Source organism: Prosopis cineraria, unplaced genomic scaffold (genome assembly GCF_029017545.1).
Source record: "Prosopis cineraria cultivar Desert tree isolate PC_DT_omini unplaced genomic scaffold, ASM2901754v1 PC3, whole genome shotgun sequence".
NCBI classification, from domain to species: Eukaryota; Viridiplantae; Streptophyta; class Magnoliopsida; order Fabales; family Fabaceae; genus Prosopis; species Prosopis cineraria.
Window position 1 is genome coordinate 674253 of NW_026555334.1, and position 18689 is coordinate 692941.

General features: G+C 29.0%; 1 pseudogene; it reads left to right on the forward strand.

The window, feature by feature from the left end:
• The first annotated feature begins 1030 nt into the window (after nucleotides 1–1030).
• On the forward strand, nucleotides 1031–15552 carry LOC129307069 (uncharacterized; annotated as a pseudogene).
• The last annotated feature ends 3137 nt before the right edge of the window (nucleotides 15553–18689 follow it).

Here is an 18689-nt window from a genome sequence, read left to right on the forward strand (position 1 = left end):
TTCTAAGATACAATCATCAAGCACTAATCTCAATTGTTTTGCTAGCACCTTTGCAATTATCTTGTAAGCAAAGTTGCATAAGCTAATAGGATGAAAATGAGAAATAAACTCCGGATGATCAATCTTAGGAATTATGATTAGAGTTGTAGCATTCAGTTCATTAATATCACCATTATTTTCAAATAATTCACAAACCATAGTAAGAATAGGGGTACTTATCTTGCTCCAAGAAGCCTAATAAAAATGCCCATTAAAGCCATCAAGACCTGGGGCCTTAAAAGCTCCCAACTAGAAGCATGCTGCCTTAATTTCCTCTTCAGTAACTAGGAGAATTAGCCAATTATTCTATTGCTCCATGATTTTTGGTTGGATAAAGCTCAACACATTATTAGAAGTATCAAGCATCATACTGTAAAAAACAAACCTATTATTTTGGAAATGTACAAGTAAAAGTAAAAGTTCAGAAATATGTACAGGAAAAGAAATTAAAACTTATTATTACAAAGTTTAGAAATGTACAAGTAAAAGTCTTGCTATTCTCAAATACAGGTTTAAATATATACAGGTAAAAGTCCACATCTTGACAAGCAAAGGTTCAGAGTTGACGTGCTGCAAAAGTTCATAAATTGACAACTTAACATCCAAATATTCACAAGCATAGGTTTAGCAATTCACAATTCAAAGTCCAAGTATAGAATTTTTGAATTCAGATATTCACAACTCAGTGATGGCAAGTTTTGGTTTTTGCAGCTTCTGTAGCAGTTCCCAAAAATCTCATAAACATGTATCTAAATGAAAGATGAATAGATCTAGAATAAAACTTTTAGGGAAACTTCAGTTCTATAGGTTTGATGCTAAGGGACTCACCGGTGCTCATCTTGAAATAATGGCTATTGATTTAGGAAGAGTGATCTACAAAAGTTTCTTAAGGACGACAATAAAGGCAGTGAGATCAAGATATGCAAAACCTAGCTCTTGCATATTAGCTCACCACAAGAAGGATAGATAGATCAAGAAGATGGAGTAGGGAATGGAAGAACTGGGAACTATAATGCAATGCTATGAGGAGGAAAAGAAAGACAAAAAGAAGAGAAGGAAGAGAGGAAGAAAAAGATCAGATTGTGCTCGGTTTGTTTTGAGAGATGCAAAATTGTACTTTCACACTGAACAAAAATTGAAACAAGGACCTTTGGGCCTGTAGTATATTATCAGCATTTATTGAGCCCAAAGTGTAATTTTCTATGTTTTGAGGCTCTTAGTGCCATTCTCCTGAGAAAATGTAAAGATCATAGGAACGTGTGTCAACATATTATAAGGCGAGTATCAATGTCAAGATTCCAAAAAGATAAAGTAGGCTTTGATTTTTCTTTGCGTGTAAAAACAAAAGCGACTTGGTTTGCTTTGTGGTACATGTTCCCTTCACATGTTATTATTTGTTTAATTTTCAATTTTCAAATTTCAATTTTTCATTGACAACAAATGTCATTGTTCCAAATTTTCCCTTGTTGACTCCAATTTCCATAGACCCTAAACAGTTCCATTACCTTCTTCTAGATAAAATTTAGAGAACACATCACAAAAATTGGATTACGGTTTTAAGTTTCAGGTCGTATGAACCCTTTAAATTGTACGCCATTTCTTTATATATATATATATATATATATAGAATATCTAAAAAATATTTAATCATGGGTAATATTGACGAAATTTGATTAAAGTAGAAATGAAGCATTTCTCGATAAAAATTTTTGATATTTGAATTATTTTGAAATCAACTTATCAAAACTTTATTTTTAGTCTTTCATTCATGAAAGTAAGAGAAATTTCAAGCGAAGAAAGGAAATTATGACAAAAGATATTAGATCTAAAAATGAGGGAACAACATTTTATGATACATATATATTCCCTCCATATTCCTAATTATAAGTAACTCTTAATAAGCTTTTCATGTTTTCATTTGTAAGTTATTTAAAAAAAATTATGCAGTTAATAATTTGTTGCCCAGTGGTACTATTGGTATAAATATTGATGAGTAATTGTGGTGGAATGAGTTGTTGAGACAATGAGTAAAACTAGCTAGGTTAGGGTTTAATTGCATTTAATTATTTTTTTAAAAGATTGGTTAATTTCATATTTCAATACAAAATCAACTAATTTTAATTAATTGAATTGAGGAGTCAATTAAATAATTATCTTTAAACATATCAATTATTTAACGTTATAAGAGAAACTATCTTTCATATATATATATATATATATATAGGGAACATAGTAGTCAAGAACTACTAGATAAAATTTATATCAGTTAAGAATCAATAGACTTTGAAATTACACTGCAGTTCTTTAATCATTGATTGATATTAATTTTTTAAGTTAAAATATCAAATTGCCCTTAAAGTTTTTTTTTTTAAAAAAGCTACCTCCTATTATCATTGATGACAGTCGTTGGATCGCCTCCAGAGCTCTTGCCACAAGTTCAGGTCACCAGAGCTCGAACACCGACAACACTTATATTCAAGGGTAATTGGTAAAGGTAGTCAGGAAAAAGTTTGATCCCATGACCAAGCCCTTTAATTATATATGATAAAAAAAATATAAGTAGTAAACTAAACTTATAACCACTTTTATATTATAACATAACGATGTGTTGTTAATTCATGAATGACACTTAATATTTTACTTTATATTACTTGTTAATCTAACATGGACAATTACAAATTATAAACTTTAAAACTCATGCATTTTACTTGTTAGAAGTTTGAATGTATTATTGTTAATCATGAAAGGGTTGTTGTCAAAATTTGAATGAATACTTATTAATAAAAACTAACATATACAATAATTAAGCCCATCCTAATAGTTCTTCTAATTTGTTAAAATTTGAATAGATTATTATTAATTTTAAATGAATTGTTGTAAAAAACTAAATATATACTTGTTAATAAAGAAATAAAACTTGTACAGTTAAACACATCTCATCCATTTTCTAATTTATTAAAGTCTGAATGGACTGTTGTTAATTTAGAATAAGTTGTTATTAAAACCAAATGGATACTTGTTGATGAAAGATTAACACATACAATTATATCCATTCTATCCTTTTTCTAGCTTGTTAAATCCAAATTGGACTATTATTAATTTCAAATGAGTTGTTGTTAAAGCTCGAATTGATACTTATTGATAAAGAACTAATACATATAATTATGCACATTCTATTTGTTTTTTAACTTGTTAAAGTCCAAATAGATTGTTGTTAATTTAGAATGAATTATTGTTAAAATTTAAATGGATATTTATTGATAAAAAAATAATACAAATTAATATTAGTCAATAATTATGGGACTGCAGCGCAATTTTAAAGGCTATTAATCATTGATTAATATAAATTTTGTCTGATAATCATTGACTACTATTTTCCCAATATATAACTGTATAGTGATTAATAATGTGATGAGTCTTAAAATATATGACTCCTGAAATATGCATGTAGACATATAAGAATTAATGTCATGCTCTCTGTTATCGTTTCTCCTATTATTACTATGACTATAAACATTGGGAGATATCACATGATCCAAAATATTTGATTCGTTTTATGTGAAATCTCACTTCCTTGTCATGCACATTGTCTCAATACTTGATGATGGATGATCATGATACATGGTGACAATAATGAACATAAATCATAATAACCATCCCAACTTTAGTTTGCAAACTATAATTTGTGCAAACTCTACTTTTATAAATGTTATAATTTCAAAGAAGCTGCACCTTGAAGGGGCTGCGTATTCCCATGAATGTGCTTGGATGATATGTCATGATTGAGCATGATGATGATGCATGATGGTTTTAACAGATTGATGAGGACAAAAGAATGCTATGATGGGGGAGACCGATGGTGACAAAAGAATCTTTGTTCAGAAATGTGTAGAAAAATAACAGTTGATGCTCTGCTTCTAATTATTTAATTAATAACTAAATTTTATACCATGCACCAAAATATTAATTCACATTATTTAAGAAAAACGAAAGAGAAAAGTAAATTTGAATTTTATTAATTTTTAAAAAAATACACAAAAAAATAACTATAATTTTTTATTTATTTAATAATTTCTATGAATTATATTTTTTATTCCTAGTGTAATATCAGATTTTTTTAGTTATTAGAATATATAAATATAAATAATAATTTATTTTATTTTCACATAATATACAAAACATATTACTAACATTTTATTTTAAAAAGCATTAACGAGCAAAATAAACTTTGAAGTATTGCTTGAAAAGCATCTTCAACCTTGAACTCTTAAAATATGTAAAATAAACTCTAAACTTTTAAATTCATAACAAAATGAACTCTACCTGTTAAATTTTTTTAATGTCATTACTGTTTACCGTGGGCCCTAATTAATGCTGACGTGTCATTGTGAATTAACGTCATAAACCTTAAACTATTCTATTAGTAGCGTCCTAAACCCTAAACTATTATGTCAGTAGTGTTTTGGACCTTAAACTTTAAAATTTTAAGCAAATTACCCCCACTGTTTATGTATGGAACGTTAACTATTATGTAAATTAAATTAGCCTCAGCATGGTTCGTCATGATGAATGCACCGTTTGCCATGGCGAACTACTTATAATTTTGTGAAATGATATTTTTGCCTTTTTTTGTAATATTTTTCAAACGATTGGTATCTCATGCTTTCATATACTCTATAACTCTAATTTAATATTATTTTGAATAATGTTTATTTATTTAATAGTGAAAATTTAGGATCCCTTTTAAAAAAATTTAAATATTAGATAATTTTAGTTAATCGATTAATTTGAATTTTAAGTTCATTGAATAAAATTATCAGTTTTCGCATCCATCGTTTGTAAAATCCTATGATGCTTAAACTTTTTTTCCAAATGGGATCTCAAATTTTTACCATTGAATAAATAAACATTATTCAAAGTAAGATTAAATCAGAGTTATAGAGTATACAAAAGCATGAGATACCAATCATTTGAAAAACATTGCAAAAAAAGAGACAAAAAATGTCATTTTACAAAATTATGGGTCATTCGCCATGGCCAACGATGTATTCATCGCAACAAACTATGTTGAGACTAACATAATAGTTAATGTTCTATACAAAAATGGTGGAGGTAATTTACTCAAAATTTCAAAGTTTAAGGTCTAAAACGCTACTAACATAATAGTTTAGAGCCTGTGGCGCTAATTAACAATGACACATCAACGTTAACTGGGGCCTACAAATGAACAACACTGCGTGTGAATAGTAACAATGTTAAAAAATTTAACAGTCAATGTTAATTTTTCTATGAATTTAAAAGTTTAGGATTTATTTTACACATTTTAAGAGTTTAAGGTTGAAAGTGCCTTTTAAGAAACACTTCAGGGTTTATTTTGCTCATTAATCCTTTTAAAAATGTAAGGTATTTTTAACTGAATCTTGCCTCCAATAAAGTAGTTAATTATTATTTTCAAACTAATTCTATCTTTTTTATATTTATCCTTATTTAATAAAATATTTTATTTTAAAATAAATATAAAGTGATTTATTTATTACGAGCATTTTGAAAAAAAAACATGAATTACACCTTGAAATACTAAAATTTTTTTATATTTTTTAACATTCAATATCTAACTTCTAACATATAAAAAATTCCTTTTATTTTTAAATGAGGGAGTACAATTTAAATTTTAAAAAGCTAAAACATAAAATATAATTTTAATTTTAATATATGTTATTAAAAATTAATTTCTTAAAACAATTTTAATTTATTAAAAAAATTGCGTCGACTACAGTGCCAATCCGACACAAATTAAATTACATACAATGCCAATGCCCATGCGAATCCGATGCAAATTACAAAGGAGGAAGATTCGAACCCTGAGGAGTATATACTAATAAATAAATATCTTATTGGGTTTTAACTTCTAACATTTTGATGCATATCATTGTCATATTACGGTGGGGACCACAATGTTCTGTTTACATTAGTATTATCCTTCTTTTTAGTACACTTTGTGACCTCGGGAAAGTTACACATATATTACTCCCTCGGTTAACAAAATATAAAATATTTTAAATATAATTTTACCTTTTTAATAAAATAATTATTTATTTTTAAATTAACTATATCTTTTTATATTTATTTTTATTTAATAAAATATTTTACCTTAAAAAAATAAAGTAATTTATTAAATAAGAGTATTTTTTTTAAAAAATAATGATTATACTTAAAATATTTTATATTTTTTAATAAAGAAGGTATCATTTATCAATTATCACTTTAATATTACTATTTATTTGACTCGCTATGGAAAAGTTGGGCCCACTATAATTATAAAAAATATTGTTAATATATATATAAATCCAATCCTAATCACTTATGGCAGATTTGACGATTTAAATCTACAATGAAGTGTGCATAGGAAAAACTCATACATAAAGCACATTACTTGTAAGTTTTCGGAGCATGAAAATGTACCTCCAGTGAAAATAAACTTCTTTTCAAACGACACGTTGGAACTGGGTTACAGTCATGAATATCGAATGAATTTTCACCATAAGAGAGAGAGATTAGGAAAACAGTAAGGTATGTAAAACCGGATCGGTCATTAAATCAGTCATAATATTGGGTTATGGGTTAGTGGTTCAATCGGAATTGAACCGGTGGCAAACCGATCATGATTAAAATAATACAATTTAAATAAAAAGACATTAATTATAAAAACATTCAACCAAATTCAACTACTCAAAAGTCTAACAATAATAAAATACTATATTTTTGGACTTAGCATGCTCTGCTTCTAATTTTTTATTTTTTGACTTCAATTTTACTTTTTTTTTGTTATCTTATTTCGAACTCAGAGCTTTGAAAATTAAAAATGAAAAAAAATAAAAAAACGACGTCATTTTGGGAGTAAAAGTTTGAAAAAATAATAACCCATTAACCTGGTCAACCCATCGGTTCACTCCTTTACCGGGTTAAGGGTAAACCCAGACCGGACAAGGGATTGGGTAACCAGTTTTCGGGTTGAGCCGACCGGTCCGGTCCGATTTGATTTTCAATATCATGGAAAACAAAGAGGGGAAGAGTGTTTCAACATATGTTAGGCAGTTTAAATTTCAGTTGAATATAATTAATTATAAAAATAATTTATTAATATGATTAATTTTAATTATAATTGATTATACTATAACATAATTTGTTTGGATATTAAAATTAATTTTAGCTGTACAAATTACCATAAAAATATTTTTCACAATTAAATTATTAATAAAATTGTATTTAATATTATTAAATTTGTTAAACTTTATTTAAAAAATAAAATATATTATTTAACAGCAAAATTGAATCTATAAGCAACTTTTTAGAGTTTATTTTAAAGTATAATTTTAACTCATAATTAATTATTAACTTTGGTGATTGTTTGGATAAACTTTGCAAAAATCAATTATTTTGGTTCAATAATGGATTTTTGGCCGAATCCAAATAGGCTAGCCGTGAATGATGTAAAACCACCCTATATATCTCGTTAGAAATTTAGATGGTTACATAACTACTCCCTCTTCGGGTAACCACCACATCATAATTATTTAATTAAATAAATAATTATTTAACTTAAATTGGGTTTGAAAAATTGGGTTTCGTTCACTCAACCCAATCTGTCAAGAGTGTAATCCAACATTACTATTCCTTCCGGCCTTTACTATGAGTACTTATTGACAACTTTACACACTAATATTAAAGAATTGGTGAAATTACGATTAGTCAATTCTTTTAAAATTTTAAAATTACCCATAATGAAAATTTTTCAATGAGATCATTCCAAAAAGAAATGATTAATTAGAAGAGGCTGTTTAGTCAGCTAGGAAATATCAAAACAATATATGGCCTATTTGATAACTTGTTTGAGAACAGTTTTCTATTCTCTAAAACAAAAAAAATAAAAAAAAATTATTTGGTAAAATATTTTGAAGAATAAAAAAATAAAAATATTTTTTAGGTGTACTGAGATTAATATTTTAGAGAATAAGGAAGAATAAAAAAATAAATATTTTTATTATTTTTTTATTCTCAAAATATTTTATAAATATCAATTTTGTAAAATAATAAAATAAAAATAATTTCAAACAGATCCATATATTCTATTATAAAATTAATACCTAAAACAAAGGGTATTAATATATTATATTAAGAACTTTGAGAAAGTGATAATCAGATAATTATCATCCTAATCTTTTTATTTTCTTTGAATTTATCTCACAAATCTACAAGTGGATTTACCTCATACTTGAATTTACTCGAATGTTGGAGGATTCCATTGTGTTGTTTAATTTTATTTTTCTTATTTGCTTTGAAAATTCAAAAGCAAGGGCAAGTTGATCTCATTTTTGGTCCAAATATTTCACACCACATTATTATTCTTTTAATGGACCAAATACATCATTATCACGCTTCTATTCTCGTTGACTGCCATGTGTAGACATTAAACGGTTGCTTTATCTTCTAGATGAAATTTAAATACCTATGGGAATGATAAAATACAATGATTTTTAATTAAGCGCACGCACATCAATAAGTTATTATCTTTGTTCATTGATTAATGTTTAGCGGTAATTCTTCTTTGTGCCAGCATATATATTTCATGTACCTTTTTCTTTTTGGCAAGAAAACTAGCTACCAGCACAGCGACAAGTATTGATTTTAGTGAAGGAATGGGTTCTATCTGATTAAATATGAGGTTTTGAGTTTGAACAGTATAAAGGGAAAACTATTTTTGAAAAAGTTGCCTCTAATTAGGTTCAGTAATGTTTGAATTAAGTTACATCGTGGGATAGACAGCTATATAAAAAATTAAAGGAATATCCCAAAATCTTGTGGTGATGTAATTGTGCAATTTTTTTTGTCTATTATATTTTTTTTTTCTCTAGGGATCTCATTTCTTCTTTATAAGAACTTTTTAAAAAAAAAAATAAAAATAAAAGATGCATTATTGGATGACTATAAGACTCCAATGTCTAATTTTTCATCATTGAGGGAAAAAAATGAGGCGTTATATATACAGAGGGCGGGCATGGAGGGTTGAATGTCACATCCTCCAAATAATATTTAAAAGAACAAAATTCAACCAAGTAAGTGGAGAGAGTGAAAGCAGACCCCACCACCTGATTTGTCTTTTGTACTGAAGTTTCTGGGATCGGAAGTCGGAACGTCTCCTGGTGGCTACCTCCGCGCCTTGGTGCAGATCTCCACCATCCATTTTATCTCATTTGATCCAACAATTGAGATTTTTGCTCACTGAAACGACGTAGTTTTGAGGAAAGCAATCCAAACCGTTTGTTTCTTGAAGAAATCTTGACCGTGGATGACAAATAAAACATCTTTCCCATTATGTAGGACCAGAAGTAGAGTTGAAAATAATGATCGGTCTAGATAATTACATTATCTTCTAGACGTAGCAAGTCGTACTGCATAATGCCTAAAATGATAAAAGACAATACTATTATTATATTTTACGCAAAATTGGATTATATTTTTTTTAGTGTTTTTGAAATTTAAATACCTATGAGAATGATAAAATACAATACTATCAATATATTATTGTTGAGCCTGAGTGCTTTTTCTTGCTTTACATACTTTTTTCATTACAAAATATAAAATATTTTTTAAAGAGTTAAATGTTTAAAAATATAAGACATCTTTATCTATTATTGCCTTTTTTTTAAAAGTACCGTTGTTGATAGTAATTTTATATTTATTATAGAATATTTAACAGAGATAAATATAAAAAATAGGGTTAATTGAAAAGTAAGTAACTACTTTATTGAGGATAAGATTTGATTAAAAATATTTTATATTTTTAAACAGAGAAAGTATAAATATATATCTATATATATATATATATTAAAAGGGATTATCTAAAATAGGGTCTTGGGAATGAGGTTGGGATGCTTACCAATTATTTTGTAACGGTAGAAACATTTGAATTTAATATTTTCAAGTTTTAAATAAAATGTTCTTATTTTGAAAATAAAAGAGAGTTGTAAAGATAATTTGATAATAAAGCTAGGAGATAATCAATAAATTAAATTTTCTCGTCTAACTATACTTTTTATTTTCTCACTTTTTATTTTTTTAGTTTAAAAGAAATTAAAGAATGAGAAGCTATCTTTTTAAAAGATAAAAACAAATAAATGTGGGGTTTTTTTTTGAAAATATGTTATTGAAAGATAAAACTAAATAGTTAGTAGATAATGGATTTTCTTACCCAAACGTATTATAATTTTTTTATTTTCTATTTCAAAATTTATGAAAAGATAAATTTAAAGGAAGTGGCATCATCTTTTTAGAAAAACGTTTTTAACCTTCATATTAAAATTAAATTCGAAATGCCAATTTGGGATAAGATATAATTCCTATAAGCAACGGTTATTCTATGTTGGCCATTTGAAAAATATGATACAACATTCATAAAATTGTTGCTTAGTTAATAAATAGAATGCCAACAGGTGAAAAATTGTTGCCTAATTAAAATGAATTATGCAACAGGCCATGGTGAAAAACCATTGTCTATTTTACAATAAGCAATGGGTTTTTAATGTTGCACAATATTTGTTGCCTAAAATAATAGTTACAATTAATAAATTGTTGTCTATTCTTATATTAAACGACACCTTTTCACCTATTGCAAAAAAACAAAAAAACAAAAAAAAAAAAACTATCGCCGTAGCCTTAACATATTGTATTGCAAGGTTCTCTAATTCCCCTTTTAATTATTTTTATAATTATAAATAAATAAAATATACAACTTACTTTTCTTCAAAAAAAAATAAAAATAAAAGATGCTTTATTGTATGACTATAACACAGATGCCTAATTTTTCATCATTGTTTATTTTCTTATAGACAAGAGGCATGAGGGTTATCATAGAACATGGTTGAAACTTGAAATACAGCCTCCAAACACTATATTGCTTCTGAACCACAACATTGAATATTTTCCATAAATTTTGCTTTGTAAAAAATATAAGTTGTTGGTTAATTTTTAAAATTGTTTTTCCAAACTATACCCCTACTTTATTTATTATTTTTTAAAAAATGATACATTAGAATTTCAATTATGATTACCAAGCATTTATATGGAATATGTAATGAGAGTATAATTGAAAAGATATAAATTTTTGTAAAAATTAAGATTTTAATAAGAATAGTAAAATCATTAACTAATGTGTCTAGATGAGTATAAAATAACAATTCAACCAATTAAGTGGAGGGAGTGAAAGCAGACCCCACCCTTTTTGTCTTGAACTGAAGCTGCTCTACATCTCACACTTCCATGTCTTCTACTATTTATTGAAGGATTTAATTTTATTATACATATATTTATTATTTTTTATTACAAAACTGCCATAATATATATGGTCAAAATTAAGAATTCAAGTTTTCTTCTTCAAAGGAAATATATCTACTCATATATATGTTTGTTATTGTTTTATTAATCGATGATTTGGTTCCAAAATATAAAATTGAAGCAAAGAATGTTTTCTTAATGAAACGAGTCATCCATACTGTCTCTTTGAATTTAAAACAATATACACAGTGAGAGGTCAACATGTACATAGATAAAGATCATGAAAATTTACCGAGGAAAAAATGGATAACGAAAAGATGTTGAAATGAATAAATATAAGGAGTAAATTAAATTTTTTTATAAATACTAAATTGTTTATATTTAAATTAAAATTAGTTAAAAATATTTATATTTTAAATGTAAGAGAATAATTTTTCAAAAAATTTTACTTAGAACTTAACTGTGTAAGACATTTTAAACTTAATTTAAATCAGTCAGTCTGAATTGACTTCGAATGAATAAACGCAACCTACCCAAGTTACCGGCTTTGTTTAAAACTGATTCTTTAATTTTTTTTTTTTGACCAAAGTTTAAAACTGATTCTTTATAATTAATATGAATAAAACAGAATGATTGAGGCCGTACTAATAATGTAATAATTTGTGGACTTGACAGAGTGGGGTGGGGCCGTCGTTGATCGCTCTGCTGATAAGTTCTTTCTATATTTGCTTTGACTTTCTTTGACTGTTAGAGTTAATCCTGACGGCCTTCAGATCCACTGCCTGCAGTGCCCCTTCTACTTTCAGGTAATCTAACCAAATCTCTCTCTCTCCCCTTCTGGAAATTTTGCTTCTTTCTTGTTACCGTTGCTATAACTGAGTACAGTTAGAAGAAGGTGAAGGAAAGAAGCTACTCTTCGGCTTTTCTGAAGCAGCTTTTACATTTCCCTCTAATTACTGCTCGCTGTCAAACTTGAGAGTTTATACATCTGAATCTACTGTTATTCGTGAGAGAGAGGGGGAGAGAGAGAGATGGTTTGGTTTTGAATTTTGACGTTTGAATCTGTGTGTGTTTATATAATCTGTTGGGAAGATGGCGAGCTCGTTGGAGGTTGAATCATTATCAGAGACAGAAACAAGTTCTGTTTGCTTTTGCTTGCCCACACATCACCGCATCCACATGCAAACCATCCCTTAGATTTGGATCCTCTTCTCTCTTCTCTTTAGTGTCTGAATCAGTATGTCTGGACAGAACTGACTCGTTAATTTCTGCTCTTCTCTAGACTTCTGATTTAATTCATTTGGATACTTGTCCTCTCTTACACATATATGGTCATTTTACTATTAAAAAAATTATTTAAATTATAGGGTAATAATGTAATGTCATTTAATACTTGCTTCTATTTTTGGGATAATATATCTGACCACGAAGTGGAAGAGTATTTCATTTACCTAACACTATTCATCAATAGGTTATGCCATTTGCTATAAATCTAAATATTATATATATTCTTTTTAAATTAGATATAAATTTTATAGAGCACGCCAAAAGCTTTTCTATTACTTACGGTCAGCTTGAGTTTGCATGCTAACGTCATGCATTACCGGAGCATATTTGTATATTTTAATTAAGTATATATTCAATACACACGCCCACGCAGACATGTTCGTTGAAATTAGATCTGAAATATTCCTCGTTGCTATAAGAATTTTAATTGAACATTCTTTTTCCTGAAAATTTTTATTATTTTTAATATTTTTATTTTAATAAATAAATTTAAAATTTATGAATTTTAAAATGCTTTATTTATACAATTGTAATTTATAATTAAAATAAATCCATAAGACTCGTATATATTGATAAGCAACAATTATTGAACCCATATTGTGTTTGATTCCCAGAGAATGGCCGTAGCAGATAAGTTCCATAACTTTACCAGTCTCACAACTTGTGACAGTCCGCTTCGGCTCAGTCTAGGAGGCCTCTCCTTCATCTTGTGGTGATGCACGTATTTTCTCTGTTCTCTCTCTCTCTCTCTCTCTCTCTCTCTCTCGCTCTGTGTCTCCATATATAAAATCTCTTATACATACATACATACATGCATATATATAGATATATTTTTACAAACTATGTCCAGATGTTTATACTAAACTTGTTTCAGAAGAGCGAAGAACCAATTACCTAAAGCTATGCGTTCCCCTTTACAAAGCAGCTTTGAAGGTGATTGGAAAGCAACAAAGAACATCTTAGATCAAGACTGGAGTCTCATTCGTGCCGCCATAACCAAGGGGTGGGCGACGATGCTCACGTGGCCACCGGAGCGAACCACGTTTCACTTCGTGGAGGAGCTGGTGAGATAATGCATCCACAAGACTTGGAATTGCAAGACGTGAAAGGGAACACTGCGTTTGCTTCGCTGCGGCAACTGGGAATTTGCAGATTGTTGAGATCATGCAGAGAAGAAATGAAGAGCTTGCCACAATAAGAGGCGGTGAAGGAACCACGCCTCTTCACATGGCTGCCTTACAAGGACAAAGTCAAATGGCACGGTATCTATACTACAAAACTATTCGCGTTTTTTGAATATACTGATTGGATTGTACTTCTCTTCTTTTGTGTCACAGTGGAATCTATGGTAAGAATATCACATACACAGAGCATGAGACTAGTAAAAGTGACAAGTGTGAGATTTGAATTGGTGATGTATTTGTTGTGTTAAATTTTGACAGATATGGCCTTGAAGGTGCTAGAAGAGAATCCAGATCTAGCTTTTGAGAGGGATGGATCAAACAATGAGACAGTCTTGCATATATTGGCTCGAAAGCCTTTAGGTTCTGGTTGCAAAAGTCAGAGATATCGAAAGCGGCTTGTGAAGTCCTGTAAGTGTCCATGATCACCTAAATAAGGTGATATGCAATTAGATAAATGACAGTTGTTATCCAGTATAATAAGTCTTGAATATTTTTTGATAGCTTGATTGTCAAATCGTGTGTTACCAGGTTTGAGGCAAACTCAGCAACTTCAACTTGTAAAATACTTGTGGAGTATATTCCTTAAGCACGATGATAATATGATTATGGACAATATAAGACTACCCTCACAAGTAACATTTGATGCCGTAGAAGTTGGGAATTTTGAGTTTCTAGCTGTGCTTATAAGCTCATATCCTGACTTGATATGGGAAGTTGATGACAGAAATCGAAGCATAATTCACACTGCAGTTTTGCATCGTTGCGCTGATTCTTCAATCTCATACATGATATCGGCCCGATCAAAGATTTCATAGCATGTTTTGAGGATGAAGATAAAAGCAACTTATTGCATATGGCTGCAAAAATAGCACCGCCACATCGATTCAACTTGGTTTCAGGAGCGGCTTTTCAAATGACCCTTGAGTTATTATGGTTTGAGGTAATTTATTAGTATAAAAATATTTAGTCTATCATAAGGATGGCCTGTTGTGAGCTTGTTGTAAGTTTTATATATTTTATATTGATATTGACAACATGCGTATATCCTTTGATATGCATGGTAGGAGGTGAAGAAGATAATGCTACCATCATTGATAGAATGAAGAATGCTGAAGGCTTGACTCCTCGCCAACTATTCACAAAGGACATGAAAAATTATTGGGCAAAGCTGAAAGATGGATGAAGAAAACAGCAGAATCATGCTTGCTTGTTTCCACTATTATTACTACAGCAGTGTTTACAGCTGCATTCAGTATACCGGGGGGTATCAATGACAGTTCAGGAAACCCTAATTACCTGCAGAAACCATCATTCTTGATATTTGCCATATCTGATGCAACTGCAATGATCTCATCCTCAACCTCTATACTTATTTTCTTATCCATCCTCATTTCACGTTATGCAGAAGATGATTTTCACAAGTCATTACCCTTGAAGTTGATATCCGGTTTTGTTGCTTTGTTCATCTCCATAATAAGCATGATGATAGCATTTAGCAGTGCCTTCTTCATCATGTATTATCACGGTTTAAGGTGGTTTCCTGACTTCAGTTCTGCACTTGCTTTTATACCTGTACCCTTATTTGCGTTTCTGCTTTTTCCTACTCTGGTCTGATATAATTTATTCGACCTACTTTTGTAAGAATCTTTTTCGCCCTAGTAAACATATGCTTTACGAGAAAAGTCAGTTACTTTCAGTCTCTTGTATTTAAATGTACTCTTCATGTGGTATGAGCCTTGAGTTAATAAGGAAATTTCCTTCTCATCAACATGGTGGTGGTGTAAATTCTTCTCTGATTTTTCGTTATATATTTACTTTAAACTTATATATACGTATGTACTCTGTCATACTAATAATATGCTATATTGTCACTTAACCAACACTGTCTATAAACATATATATGCCTAGGCCTAGAGTTTCTATATTGCAACTAATTAATGTAAACGATCCAAAAACAAAAACTCCTTTCTCTCAGAGAATTGAAGGATGAAAATACCTGAATGCCCTTGAGAATTTGCTGGCCTATTGAGGTATAAAAATCCAGGGAAATGACAAGTAAGAACTTTATAACAATATTAAAGTCAAATCCAAGATTTTTTTAAAAAGATTTTAGTATTGAAATTTATGGGAGAATGAGCACTGAATTGATTTGGGATCCTTAATTAATTATAAAGAGATCCTAACTTGATATTAATGTTCTTATAAGGTCCTTATTTGTCATTCTCTCCCTTTCTCACTTCATGTGATTGAGTCATTTTCATACTATACCGATCTGCTTTCTAACTTTTCCTCCTCCGTGACATTATTGGCTTGAAAGGGCTACACTCACATGGAAGTAAAGCTTAATCAAGTCTTACAAATAAATAACATTTTCTAAATTTTCTAAATTTATTTATTTGCAAGACTTGATTAAGCTTTACTTCCATGTGAGTGTAGAAAATTTAATTTTAATTAGGTTAACTTGTTAGAAAATTCATTTATTTGCAAGATTTGATTAAGCTTTACTTCCATGTGAGTGTAGAAGATTTGATTTTAATTAGGTTAACTTTTTTAATTACTTATTTCTCTTGATAACAACAATTATATGTGACCTCATGGCCACCAACTATATTATTCTGGAGAGCACCATGATAAGTACTGTTCCTCATTTCACTTTAATTTTTCTCGCCTACTCCCTTGACAGCAACGGAGAAACAAATTAAAATTTTTCAATTTTAAGGATTCTTTTATCGTAAAAATACGGTCAAAAAATTAAATAAAGGCCTCAATCCATTGCCTATGAAGGATTGTGGTTGGATTTTATTTAACAATACTTCTAATTGTAATTGAGGATGATGATGGGAAGTTTGGAAATGTGAAAATAAGGGCAAAATATATAAGAATGATCATATTTGAAAAATTAGTAACTTAGTAAAAATAAAAACAACTCAAATTTAGATCTAGAGGATTGTACTAAGCTCATCAAAGTCAATGTAGACCATATATAGTTAGAAAAAAAATGCTTAAAGAAATACTTACAAATAATTACCATTAATGTCCTCATCACATTAGTGGTGAATTTGAATTCTTGCCTTTAAATTATGAGTCGCATACATAATGAAGACAAAACCAATAACCAAGACAAACTTAAATTGACATATAAAAAGTAAATTTGAAAGATTAAATTAATAACTAAAACAAATTTAAGTAATTAAAAAATTCATTATTCTTCTCTTTCTATTTCTTCCTTCCCTCCTTTCTTCTTCGTTTCCCCTTTACACCACTTGTTATTTGTGCTGATGATGCTTCGAAGATTTATGCCTTTCACACTAAATCTTTTATACAGATAAACAAAAACAAGAGCAAGGCTTTTTTTTTTCCCCTCTTTTGCATGGGCATCCAATGTTCTAGGCCTGTCTCACTCGGGGCGTGAGAATTTAATGGGGCCCAAACTAATTGGGATATAGTCATGACAAGCACTAAAAGGGTGGACGCCCCTGACCACTTACATTACTGCATTCTCAGGATTTGAACTCAAGATCTCTAATTAAGCTGGAATAACTCTTGCTAGTTAATCCAAGTGCTTGTGATTAAAACAAGAGAAAGGTTTTGTCCACGTAACTCCACCTACACACACAGAAATTTGATGTCATATCTCTAATTCACTATATGCTTGGGAAATTACTTAATTAGAACAGAATATTTTATACGTACATGTATATGCTCGTCATGCACATGAGACAGCAAAATAAAGTTAAATGTAGGGTTAACGAGTATCATAAATCTTAAACTATTACGCGAATAGCATCCTAGATCCTAAGCTCTTGAAATATGCAAAAACTCCTCTCAACTTTTAAATTTCGAGCGCTTGAAACTTCACCTTTAGGTTGGAAAAAATGGCTGTTACTTTTGTAGTTATGGAGCCCAGTTGCATGTTGATGTGGCACTCATCTTAACCCTTAAAAATAACTATCATTTTCTCCAACTTAACGACGAGCTTTCGGGCACTCAAAATTTAAAAGTTGAAGGGAGTTTTAGCATATTTCAACAGTTAGGATCCAATATACTATTCAAGCAATAGTTTAGGGTTTAAAATACTCATTAACCCTATAATAATGTATCATTAAATTGATCTTGAACTATTACCAACATGGTTGGGTCTAGTAGAAAGAATTAGTCTCTTACAGTATGATGAACTAAGGATTAAATTCTCATTGAAAAGATGCCTATATTTAGTACCTGACCGTACCTTGAATATAATTGCCCTCCAATAAGAAAATGCTTATAAGTAATAAAAACATTGATTTTAAACTATTACCAGAAGAAAATTTTGTTTAGCATGCTTTTTTATAGGCATACTATATTTTAGTCAAAAAATTATGACATGTAACTTCAAATGATTTTTTTTGTTCAAAAGTATATATTATATTAATTGTAATGGAAAAAATAAATTAGAAATGATAAATATAAAAGCTGGAGATATATAATTGTCAGAATGATAATGAAGTCCTAAAAATTGAATTAATGGCAGTTAGATTTTCAATAAATTTTTTAAAAAATGAGTTATAAATATTAAATTTAAACAGTTACAACTTACAAATAAAAATTTATGTTTATCATTAATAGTTATATTTGATATTTAAATACACCTTTGCCATTGAAACTCTTAAATTTATAATTGTTTGGATTGATATTTTTAACTTATTTTAAAAAAAATTGTTAGGAACGTGCCTGTTATTAATTTAATATTTTGAAACCTACTTCTCCTGTCCTTTATATATAAGGTGTTTTTTTAGAAGTTTATTTTGTTCCTAAATATCAAGGGTGGCAATGATATTTTTGAGTAATTAGATAATTTTATCTTCATCT